At 39.0% G+C, this 12538-nt stretch overlaps 1 protein-coding gene across 3 annotated transcripts in view; it reads right to left on the minus strand.

The window, feature by feature from the left end:
- The window catches only part of MOCOS (molybdenum cofactor sulfurase), a 210211-nt gene that overhangs the window by 158571 nt on the left and 39102 nt on the right, over positions 1-12538 (minus strand). The gene's annotated exons all lie outside the window — the stretch shown is intronic.

Genomic DNA, 12538 nt, shown 5'->3' on the forward strand with positions numbered 1-12538 from the left:
GATATAGTTTGGCTGTACATATTTTTAAAATTAAATCTAATATATTATTTTCCACTCAAGTATCTTACAATGATAAGAAGTATCCCCTTATTAAGCTTCAAAATACCTCTCTAACTCAGTGAGATATTATCTTCACATTTTACACATAGGAAAAAAGGTTCCAAGAAGCTGAAACAGAGCCCTAGCATCACATAATTCGGTGTATCAAGAAGAATTCTAATTGCTGCAAACTCCAAATCTATGATTAGCTCTCTAACTTTTAATGTGAGTGATTTTTTAATGTTGCTAATCAATAATCTCACAGAAGATTTGAAATACCTGGAATATAACAAAATCTAGAAACTGCAAACTTTTAAGATATATTATCAATGACAGTAATGATCAACTGAGTATCTTGTGCTACATCTCAGGGACAATGTAATATAAAAATCTCAAAAAGGTCTGAAGGAACAGGTTACTTCAAAGTAATTTGACCTAGCAAGCTACAGAATGCAAAGCAGCTTCAATACAGAAACCTCACTTAAGACTACAAGATAGTGTTTTAATTATGTAGCACAATGGCTATACAGGTTTGGAGGATTTAATGTAACAGAATTAAATTTCAGTAACTCATTGAAGTGTACACTTGCTGAATTAAAACAGGTTATCCAGAGAAGCTGTGGATACCCCAGGGCCCAGGAACTGTTCAAAGCCAAGCTGTACGGGGCTTGCATCACCTGTTCCAGAAGGTGCCCCTGCCCATGGCAGGAGGGTAGGAACTGGGTGACCTTTAAATGCCCTTCCAACCCAAACCATTCTAAGATTCTATGATTCTATATTGAGTTTCTTTTGCACTGCTGTGTTGAGTATATTATCTACAGTATCATATTTCTGGTTTGTATCTCAACTTCACACATACCCTAAACCTGCACTGGTGGATCACCACCAATGCCACAACACTCTGCCACTACCATATTTTACCACTAGAAGAAACACCTTAGGCAGATGTATGTTAATGAGACTACAACCAACATACTCCCCTTCCTCTCCAGTACTTATTATTCACTGAAGTGCATTCCTGCTTTACAATGTTTTTAAGTATATTAAATGTACTAACAATGCAGCTGGCACATTAGTAGCTGTCCCAAGGATGAATTTAATTCTGAGTGTGAACAGCAAAGTATACACAAGGGAAGGTTGTATTTACATGCACAAACACACCTAATGCTAATTAGGCAGAATACTGGAGAGACTATAATTCCTTGCAACATTTTGTATTCTACATTTTGCCAGTGTAGCTGGGGCTCCTTCACACTCATATGTGTAAATACTTTCCTTTAATAACTGGGGGGTTGTAGGTAAGAAATATATTCCCTCTTTTAATTTTCTTCCCAGACTTCTCAAAAAATGAAATCTTTTTAAATAGATCCAAACAGAGATAGAAAATTATTCATTAGATATATCAATTTCTTTGCTTCTGATAAGAGGACTGTCCTTTGCAAATCAGAGATTTCGCTGAAGCTTTCCCTATTTAATTAGCACTGGCTGAGGTGTAGCCCTAAGACAATGCGAGGAACTCCAGTACAGGTGAGGTTATCTTTCCTCTTTCCCATACCCACTGTCTTCATTTGTAGTGAGGAAGGTGTTTGTGAAAATAAGAAGTGAGCAGATAGACCTCTAGGTTTAATCTTTAACACCAAAGTCCATCTTGCACTGTTGAGAGCTGGGGCAAAATTTTACCCTTTCATGGCTTGTACAGCTAAGGGTAACTGCAAAATTACAGCCCTTTGCCTCATCTTATACCACCACTTACAAAGCTATCTAGGACATTCTCTTAAGGGAAGAACATTTTAAAATATCCTAAACTCTTGCCACAATTCTAATATGTGGGAAAGCTTTACAGCTATATGTTACTGCATATGAAAATAACAGTGTCTGATTGTCTAACAAGTTTCTTTCTACTATATGCATTCAATAAACAGCTTTATTTCTCCAATGATTTTAATTGTTAAAAAAAAATCTTTAAATTCAAAAGAAGCTAAGGAACACCCTTTTAACACATAGATATGATGCTGTCATCACTTGTTCTTCCCTGAAGTGGCTACAGCACAGAAAAAAACCCAATGAACAGGCTTCTGCAACTAAGAGCTCTTCTCATTTTCACTTATTCAGCAGAGGGATGCATGGTACCACCATATATTCCCATCTCACTACGTAAACCATCAGCTTTGCACTGAGAATTATATTTTCTCTGACTAACTGGTATTTCATAGCCTCTGAAAAAGAAAGCTCTAAGTAGCTGTGTGAAGGGGAACAAAACTAGTTTTAGACCTTCTTTGTTACACCCTGGTTTTTTGTGAGCAAAAGGCTGGACTCCCAATTTTCTGAGCAAAAGGTTTTTTAAGGTTGGACTCCAAACTGAATAATGTGGCAATTGTGTAACATTTGAAGGACAGAGAGTGCACTATGTTTTGTCTCCACTCATATGTACTATAGTTATTAAGATTAAACGTAACATAGCTGTTTGTACTTATGGAAAACTTACTGTCCCAGAGTTGGAAGGGAAAGAAATGCAGTGACAAAGAACAGCCCTGTTTTCCCCCTCTCCTCCCCCATGAATCATAGGGGGCATGGGTAGTCCTAAATCTACCAACTTCTTACGGTTTCCATTGACTGCAATGAATTGTCTTTGATCCTGAACAAGCAGTAATGGTGCTTGAGATGACTGTGTCCCACAAACACAGACAAGCTTTGCATTGAATATTCTACATTTTCTTGTTTTTCTCAGAAGTAGACTGTTTTACACAAGTCATTCCTCCCTCAGGTTACTGCAACACAGTACAGTGACTATTTTTGCCACTTTTAGAAGTACAACAGTAAAAACAGCTGTCAATATCAATCTTGGTTCAATCATTTCTACCTGTCATTGGAAAAAAAATCCTTTCTTATATTCTTTTTCTTCTTTTGCTCTAAAGTTCTGCATAACAAAGGTTACCAAATTCTGGATCAGACATTTAATAAAATGTCTGGTTTTTTTCTATAAATAGAATTATAGCATCAGAAATGCATGCAGTAAATAATGCTTTTTGGATTCTGGGACTGGAATCACTTCACCTAAGTTTAACATCTAAACATAAACTAGTCATCCCTAAAAAAGTAGATTTATGCTACCTACCTTAGATACCATTCTCAACCTGAGATAGTCAAAATAAGGTAACTAAACTGACCAACTTGTAGAGTACAAAAACTCAGGTCAGGACTGACATTGAAGTGTTGGAGCAAGTCCAGAGAAGGGCAGTAAAGGGTCCAGAGGGTAAGTCCTATGAGGAGCTTACAAAAGATAAGGAGAGCAGAGGAAAACGATATTGGTACTGGCAACATACCTTCATGCATCCCAAAATGCATAACACCTGCACAGATTGCAGTGCAAAAGTCAAATTGAATAGTCTACCTCTTACAGCATGTCCAAACTACATGCTTTGTAGAAATACTTTCTGACAACTGAAGTTAGCAAAAGAAATCAGAGTCCACTTGCAGCAGCAGAGATTCTCTGGCCTTGTGCATGTGGAACAGACTATAAAACCAAAGTGAACATTTCTCATGAAGGATGTTGATCCCTCATAATTCATATACACAGACTAATGGCTATTACAAAATTATGTAAACAGTGCAATTGCTACCATCCAATCCTTTGTGCTCAAAGCTGCATGGCATTTATTTTGTGTGATCAATCGGAGATGCTTACATGTAGATAATTAAATTCAAAATCGGTGATAAAAGGAAGAAAAGTCCAGATCAATTCCCACTGGATAAAAACCCAGACACCACATCAATTTATTTATCCACTATGAAAAACAGTTTTAGATATTACAGACATTTGTGGCATAAAATATTCTACCAGAACAGTGCACTGTGCTTGGCAGCAAAGCAATTCCAGTGACTTAAGCAGAAGAAAATTGACATTGATACTGCAATTGCTGCAAATGGGTACAACTCTCTCATAGTATTATGAGTCTGTGCAATTACTACAGTACGAAAACTTCACAGGTAACTGTTCCAAATGCTGAAAAGGAAAGGTTTGGGGAGAATGGATTTTCTTGAACACACACTGGTTAGATTGTTTGTGGCTTTGTTTTCCATGTTTCACAAAGGATAAGACCAAACACCCTAGGAAAGATGAAAGGAATCCCCAGAACAGCTAAAACCCCATTAAAAAATGAACCACAGTTTCTTATTATGCAAGACAGAGACCAGGAAGCTCATGCTAACTCCAGTATCACATAAACTAGCTGAAAGACACAATGTGCCTCTTCTTTCTCCACTTAGTACTTCTTTTCCATATAACTAATAATAATTGGATAAAAGAGGTGTTTAGGGACCAAGTCTCTTTACCAATGGTTAGTGGCACCCTCAGGGAAAAAAAAAAAGTGAAGTTTCAAACCCATGGGCCAAATCAGGTAGAAAAGACTGCTTAGGAAAATATACTTGGCGACTACATGCTAGACACACTTGCATAGGATGTACTTCATATTTTTCTACTTCATACATTCCCTTGCCTCTGATTATCCAACCTCAATTCTCTGCGGTTGGTGTAGCTTTTCTGTCCTGTTGTTAGAAGCAAATCAGCACAATAAAAACTCACAAAGGATCATAAAGACAAACCCCAGTGGTAATTACAGCCTTTTGGGGGGATAGGGAGAACTTTATGCCATGTCACAACCTCTGGCAGGATCTCTACCTCAAGCTCTTCCTGACGATGCTGTCAAATTTCAGATCAGTACAACTGAGGGAAAAAGGTCTCAGAGACTGCTGGAACAGGAAAAAATAAATATTGAGTTTCTCAGCTGCAGTTGAAATAGACTCACATAACTACATCCAGTGAGAAAAAAGTGAGCAAGATGCTGCTATATGTCAACCCTTAGGAGCCAAGCCAGGCAGTCAAGCAAAATGCTCATTTGAGCCTAATAACAAGCTACAGTGCTCTTTACTAGTAGTTGTCAATCCAGAAGCATTCAAAACCAAAAAGGGGGATACCACAAGTCTCCTAATATTTACAGAGACTGTGTCAGGTTTTCTCTTGGGAGTGGAAGTCACAGCTGTGGGCTTTAACACCCACAATCTCACAATTTCACAGTCAATACAAGCACCATTCCTCTTGTACCCAAGAGACACAAGTTTTTTTGCAGACATAAGACAGAGAGCCACATGCAAGACCCCAGAGACCCATGGAGGCAAAAAAAGCTGGAATCCTAAATTCTGTTCCAGTGTTTTAGTTTGTCTTGTTATTACTAGGTTAGCAGTTTATGCAGAGTACTTTTGAACATCTGCTGCCATGGCACAATTCTCATGTCCAAAGCAAGCTTTTCAATTTTTTTCAAGGCAGGCACCAGGTAAGAACTTGAAGGCTGCTGCTTTTCTAGCAGCTCTTCAGAAGAAGCAAGGCTGATCTGACAATCTATTTTACATAGACAATGTCAGGATATAAGTGAGCTCATAGAGTTGTTTTTTGTTTTAACTGGAAAATATGTTGTGAAGTGCCTGACAGCGAAATCAGTGAAGAGGGGCCAAGGAGTTAAAACAGTCAGGTAAAACCAATGCAGTCTATGAAATGAGAAAATAATACTTTGGATACCAAACAAGCAGGAAAAAGACTGAAGACCATAGAAAACAGTGATGAATGGCACTATATCTTTACTTCTTAAAGTGTAACTCTTCTCTGGGCAATAATAGTATGAGATCAGTCTTCTCTCATGTCATGAAGTAAGAGGACAGAAAAGAATGTCCTAAGTCCTAAAATGTGGAGCCCAGCATTAAGAGGATGTGAAAATGGCTGAAAAACTTCTCAACCAGATTTTCTTATAAAACTTGGGTTTAAAAGGTGTGCTAGTGAAATGGAGAAAAATATAACCAATAAAAATAAAATCATGGCAGCCACATAGCACTATAGAAGCCCTCGGGGTTTTCAAAATTATTTTAGGGCCTCTCATCTCAGTCTGCTCCTATTTCTGCTCTCAGAAATAGAATTGCATATGTAAAGACCAAAGAGTTTTATTTCTCAGTAGCCTACCACCCACAGATTTGAATTTGCTGGGTTTTTTTCCCCTTTACATTACCAGCCTTCTAGGCACACCACACACATTACACAGGTATAAAAGAGCACAAAACCAGGGTTCTGCATATAATGCTGCTCTGCCTTACAAAGCTCTTTCCTGTAGTCAAATCACCTGCCTACAGCAGTAGAAAGAAAACATAATAATCCCTTTGCATTGTTATGAAATCAGCAGACAAACCCGTAAGAACATATCTAGAGTGGAGAGCCTGAGGAAAAGGGAGGAAACACTCATATCAAGAAATGTAGAAAATATATGATTAAATTTGTTAGAATCCTACTTCTAGTCCATTAGTCAATTTGGCTCAGTACAAACTGCTGCTGGGATCCAGAAAAAAGTACAGAAACTCACTGTTGAATTTTTGCATCTGACTAGCAGTTCTTCTCTCCTGACTTGCATCAATTTCTCTCTTTTTAGTTTTGTTTCAGAGAATTCAGCTATATGCTTTTGTGGTCATTTTTATCAGCAGCCCTAGCTTACTGTATTCACTGCAGGTAGCTTATGCAATTTATGTTTTTAATTTTTCTGCAAAGCACCTAGTACAATGGTGAGAGGCTCCATTTAAAATTACCTACATAAATAAGCAAATATACCACCATTAGCATAACAGATTGCGCTCAACAAGTCATAAACACTGTAAGTTCAGAAAGTTTAGTGGCAGTGAGACTACCAATGCATGGAGGTACATGTATTCCTTTTCTAATAGGTCTAACGAACCTTAAGTTGTTGCATAACTCAATAATAATCTTCTCACAATTTTCTAGGAAGAATTTAGGATTCTCATTTTCTTCTTTACATTCTATCAGTAGCTTTTCCTCAGAAACACACTTGCTTCTGCTAGACCCAAAAGCTTTGAAGCTACAAATAGCCGAAATCCATCTACCACAACTCCTCTGGCACAATTAACAGTGAGAATAATGTATGGGACCAGCCAAGAACAAAATTTCCTTATGCACAGCCTTTAGAAAGCTGATCTCTACCAAGTGATAGCCAGAATGTTGGATTTTCCAGCCCCAGATCCTCAAATCAGTGCAAGCCTCAAGCAATTTGAACATCCAGTCCGAGCACTGACAGAAGGCCACGTTCCAGGGCAGTACTCACCATCTTACAGCTCCACTCTCAGAGACAGGAGCCCAGCCTAGCAGGGACCTGAGCCATGCCACGTGCCACAGGCATTATTATCATGAGCTGCTGCAAGTCTGGTTTTCAACACATCCATTTGCCTGCCTTGCCGCCTGCCCAAAATGACCTGTTTTCACCACAGCTGGTATTGTGCACATGTGTGTGTCCCCACTGCTCCAGCTCCACATTTGGCATTTGGTGGGGTCCAAATGACTGCCAGCAGCTCCAGTCTGCTGGTTCCAGAGGTGTACCTCCGGAAAAGGCACGGAAGGAGCCCATGGGAGACAGTAACAGCACGTGACCAAAGCTGGTAGAGCTTTATTTACGTGACAACTCATCTCCCAGTTCCCTTAAAAGCTGTCTTCAAACACAGAATGCCCCATCAGGTAAGTCTGCTGACCTCTGCTCACCAAATAATGCTTTGCTGTTTTTTTTCCTTTCCTTCTAAAAAGTGACACTGATCTGTATGCTACAAAGAATAAATCATGAGGGCAATTCTTTCACTGTAGTTGTAAAAACAAGTTTAATAACACTTATATTTTGCTGTGATTAAACCTTCACAGAGAGTTGCCATTCACAAATTTTAAATTACTTACAATATGCTGTGAACCTCAGTGACTATATTCTAAGCCATCAAGTTCACACTCGCTCTCCTTCTGTAGCAACCCACGTATGCTTGAGAGAAATTGCTTCTGAACATGCCTAATTTCAAAGTCTTCATTTTATACACTGCATGTAATCAAAATTTTTATTAAACATTGCCAAGCAATCTGTCTCATTTAAAATGAACATCTCAGAAAATGTAAAGGTCCATTAAGCTGTTAATTGTGCAGTATAACTCCGAATTCTTGAAAAGTTACTTTGAATATTGTTTTCCCAAACGCTTGATTTCATATTTAGCTAGTTCTACTGCCATAGTTACTATATTGGTCAGGTATATGATGAGAAGTCAGTATAGCCACATGAGCAAAATTCTTACATCTAGAAAGAGGGAACAAAAAGAGAGTGTTTAATTTCCATTTCTCTTGTTTGAGTTTTATACAGGGAATTTCACTATATAGGTACAAAACACAAATCTGTTAATGTAGAAATATAAGTATACCCTAAAGGCATAGTGATTCTGCTACAGTAATGGTTTTAGTGATTTGATAGCTCAAATTCTTTGCAAGTAAACGTCAATTAGACTTGAAAATGAAAGTCAAGCAAGTGACATATCAAATATATATATGCTGCTGGTTTTAAATTACTTATAATGGAGATGAAAAAATACTTTAGGCTGTGAAAATAAAACTGAGATGACTCCAAAACACATAAACCACATATAAACATATTCAAAAAGATTGCTCCCTATTATAAATGGTTTTGAAACAGTTTGAATGCAGGTCTTTGTGTGCAAAAAAACCCCTCCAGTGAAACATTCAAATTTGACTATTCCAAACTCAAGAAGCAGCAACTCTTTTTTTACATAACAGCTAATTAATTAGATCTTGCTTCCTATCATGTATTTTTGCCAAATAAAATTGTATTTCTTATCCTTAAAGGACTCTATCCATCTTCGCCTTTTGTTTGTAGCAATGTGAATCATATGATACTGAAAGTTAAGGAGAAAAAGGATGAAGCACATACTAATTTTTCTAAAAGACTTGTAACTCAAAGCACAGTATTCAATATTACATGAATGTTGACAGTTATTTTTCCTCTTTCTCTGTTCCTATTCAATTTGGTGTACACACCTTCTCACAACACTGAAAATGAAGTAATTAGCACTGCTAAGTGTGAATTTATTACATCTTGAAGAAGACTTTGTCCGGGGACTCTCCCTCCTCTAAGCCTTATGACCCTTCTATAGGAACTTAGTCAGCCAACTGGCTTTCTAGCATCTTATCACAGCTACATAGTTTAAAAATGGCAGGACACCCAGCCAGAATTTGTGATCAATCCCTCTCCACTTGGCAAGGCCTGTGACAGCTCTGAATTGCCAGGCATGAATTCCTCATTTACAGCAACACACTTCGTTGCATTGTCCACAGGGTGCAGCCAGAAGCAAAATCCTTCTCGGTATTCCAGATTCCAGCAGCAGATACCAGGTGCTTTAGCCCTATTGTTGATGCTCAAGTGTTTACAGCTCTGATTTTCTTGGCCAACAACCAGGGGGAAGTTTACCTCAGCTCTTTTTCACACAATTGAAAAAGAAATACCTGAGGAAATCAATAGGGCCCGAAATTTACCAAAGAAAACAACAGGAGTATTTTGTTGAACACAAAAAGTTTTGAAATATATCAGCACTATCTTTCAAATTATAATAGTTGTTCAGGGCCTGAGACTTCAGATTAAGAGAATTAAATTTCCAAAATTCAGTGGAGTGTGTGCTTATTTAATTAAAAGCAGACAGAATTTCATTTGCACTTCATTGTTAAGAATACCACCTATAATACCACATTTTAACAATGCAGCTTAACTCCAATTTATACTAAAAGCATACTTCATCAAATTCATTCTGAAGTTCATTAGAAAAGCTAAATGCCAGTACTATTTGCTATGGCAATCCCATCCAATTTAGATGTTTAAACAGGCAAACACGGTCAGATAAACTCACAGCAGAGTGCGAATGTTCTATGGTTTTTCAGATGAAGTCTTCTGTATCTGAACCTCTACTGCGAGCTGCATGATATAACCTTGATTTTAAATTTTCACAGGTAAGGCTCAAGGCATTGAAAAACTATCTTGCTTGTGTGTGTGCCTATAAAGTAAACCAGTTTATTTTATTTTCCTCTCAGAAATGAAGCAGCATTAACTCATCACTGTGGCTATGTCCCACACAGCAAGGAGAGAAAGTTACCCTTGTGCACCGCCTTCAGACAATGCATATGTAGGGTTAACACAGAACTTTCCCCCACCCAAAGGGCAGAGAAGGAGACCTAAAACAAGCAAGAGCATACCATTTACTATGACAGTCACTCAAGACAGCTGACAAGTGTTCCTGGAATGCTGGAGGCCTCCCTCCTTCATCTAAGCCATTTTATCAGCCAAGTAGGAGGGAGGAGAGGCACTGCCCCTACCTATTTTGGTTAAGGCATGTGTGGTTAGCTGAATTATACTATGGTTTTGTAGGTTATTTCCTCGGCTGAGGTAACCTGCTGCTGAAAGATTTACGAACTCCTTTCAGCTGACCTGCAACACACTGAGCTCATCACAAACACAGGCAGTTTGTGCTGGAGTCATGGACAGTAATGCAGAAATAACCTGCTGGTAGCACATTCTTTACATAGCTGGAACATGACCGAGAAGAGTTAGAAGGTCTGTTTCAATCTAGGCTCTGCCTAGTCACTGCCTTCATACACTGTCTCAGCCACAACACTTCAGAGGACCATCAACTGGTCTCATTCCAGCTTCAAAGCATGGTAACACCGACATTACTAACCAGGCAGGCTGCAATAACAATTATTGTATGTTGTAGTGTGTTTGTTAAGTTTATTGTATTGCTCCCCCATTTTGTATTGTTCCCCCCGTTTTATGTAAATGGTTTTGCCCTTCCCAGTTTTCCCGCCATTGGCATTAACTGTCAGTTAAGTTATATAATTCCTCCTCCCCCTTTATTTCCTTATATGTGGACTTTCTCTCCTCCCTGGGCCCAGTCAATCACCCCCCACTCCTCCTAGCTTTCCAGAATCTTCTCCTCTCTGGGGGTTGTGGTTGGCTGAGGTCCCGGGGCCCCTCCCTTGCCTTATGCTTATTGGTTCTTTTACGCTGTGTTTCATGATAAGTTCACTCCCTAGTCTCCCCCTATTGGTTACTTGTATACCCCTCCTTCGTACACCCACCCCCTTTATAACCTTGTTTCACCCCTCCCCATTTGGGGCGTGTGACTTGTTGTCGTCTTGGGTCGCGCATTAAACCTGACTTGACGCCATCGAGAGTCCAGCTCCTTATTCCCCGTCGCGTTGGCACCGAGATCGGTCCGCAGGCGAGCACAGCCCGAGGCCCACAGACGCCGAGGGGTGCTCGCATTGGATTGCAGCTGGGTGTCGGCCTACCCTCTGCTAGCCGAACACTGACCCCCCAGGCCAGATACACGCTTGCCGCAATTGCAAATGTCTTATTAAATGATGGCAGATAAAATTCAAATTATCAAAACTGTCCATAAATACCTTTTGCTGGGAAGGAACCATTCCTCAAGCATGTTACTGAATTATTACATTGTGTACAGGATATTGATGGAGTTCGCATTAAGTATTTTAGCATAAAGTTTTACATACGTGGCTGGCTGTTTGTTCCTTGGAAGGCCAGACAGGCACTTCCCAGCAAACTTGTACATGGGGACTTTGGGGTTTGCAGTGCATTGGTGTGGGACTAAAGGCTTTACAGCCCGGCAAGATGAGCACGGCAGCTATTGTTCAACAGAACATTTTGGATTCTTGTTTTCACCTTCCACAAGAAGACAGATAAGTGTGAAATAAAATAACTTTCAGCTTTTATGATTTTACAGCAAGACTGTATGCATCTTGGGACAAGCTCTTACCAGCAGGCTGATCTCTTTCTCCTTTTGCAAGTTAGCTGGACAGTCATTGAACTGGAAGTTTCACACCCAGCTTACCAGAGAGTCACACTCTTAAAAGAAGATGTAATTCAACACATACAAGATTTTGGCACCAGGATTTTGGAACCAACAGGTCAGCAACAATTTTTTTAGCAGGGGAAAAGTAACTAGGATTGTGCCTCACACCTCTGCTGCAGAGTGCTTCCCTTGTTAGTACAGAAGCCTCAGCCCTATATTCTAGAGGTCAGTTTTAATATTGTTCTTATCTTCCATCCTTTTGTGGTTTTGTGTTAATTTTTTTTCCTTCTTGTAAAGCAATACTGTTTTCATACATAGTTTACTCACAAGTCAGAAATACCTGGTCTGTGACCACTGACAGATATTGCAAAAAAGTGTTTCATGTGTCTAAAATCTCCTTTTTATCACATGACAGGTTTGGCAAAAAAAAAAGTATTGAAAATTTAAATTCTTTTATTAAGGTAAAAACAGACAAACTAAAAGAAGCGGTGAGTGGATGGCTGAGAAAACCTGTGTGTTGGAAAGATCATTTGAGAAACATTGTCTGCGATCACTGGATTCATTACAAGACTAAGGCATCTCCATAAAACCCAAAGTACATACATCAAAGTCCTCTAAACAGTCTCACTATCCAAAAGCTTGAAATAAATTCTAAATTATTCACAACATGGTATTGAGCTGGCGCTCAATAATATCAATGATGCAATTTTCTTCTGCCTTGACACAAACCAAATACACTAATAAAACCTAGCAAATTAAACCTGGATTCACT

The sequence above is a fragment of the Melospiza melodia genome, chromosome 1, assembly GCF_035770615.1.
Source record: "Melospiza melodia melodia isolate bMelMel2 chromosome 1, bMelMel2.pri, whole genome shotgun sequence".
Lineage (NCBI taxonomy): Eukaryota > Metazoa > Chordata > Aves > Passeriformes > Passerellidae > Melospiza > Melospiza melodia.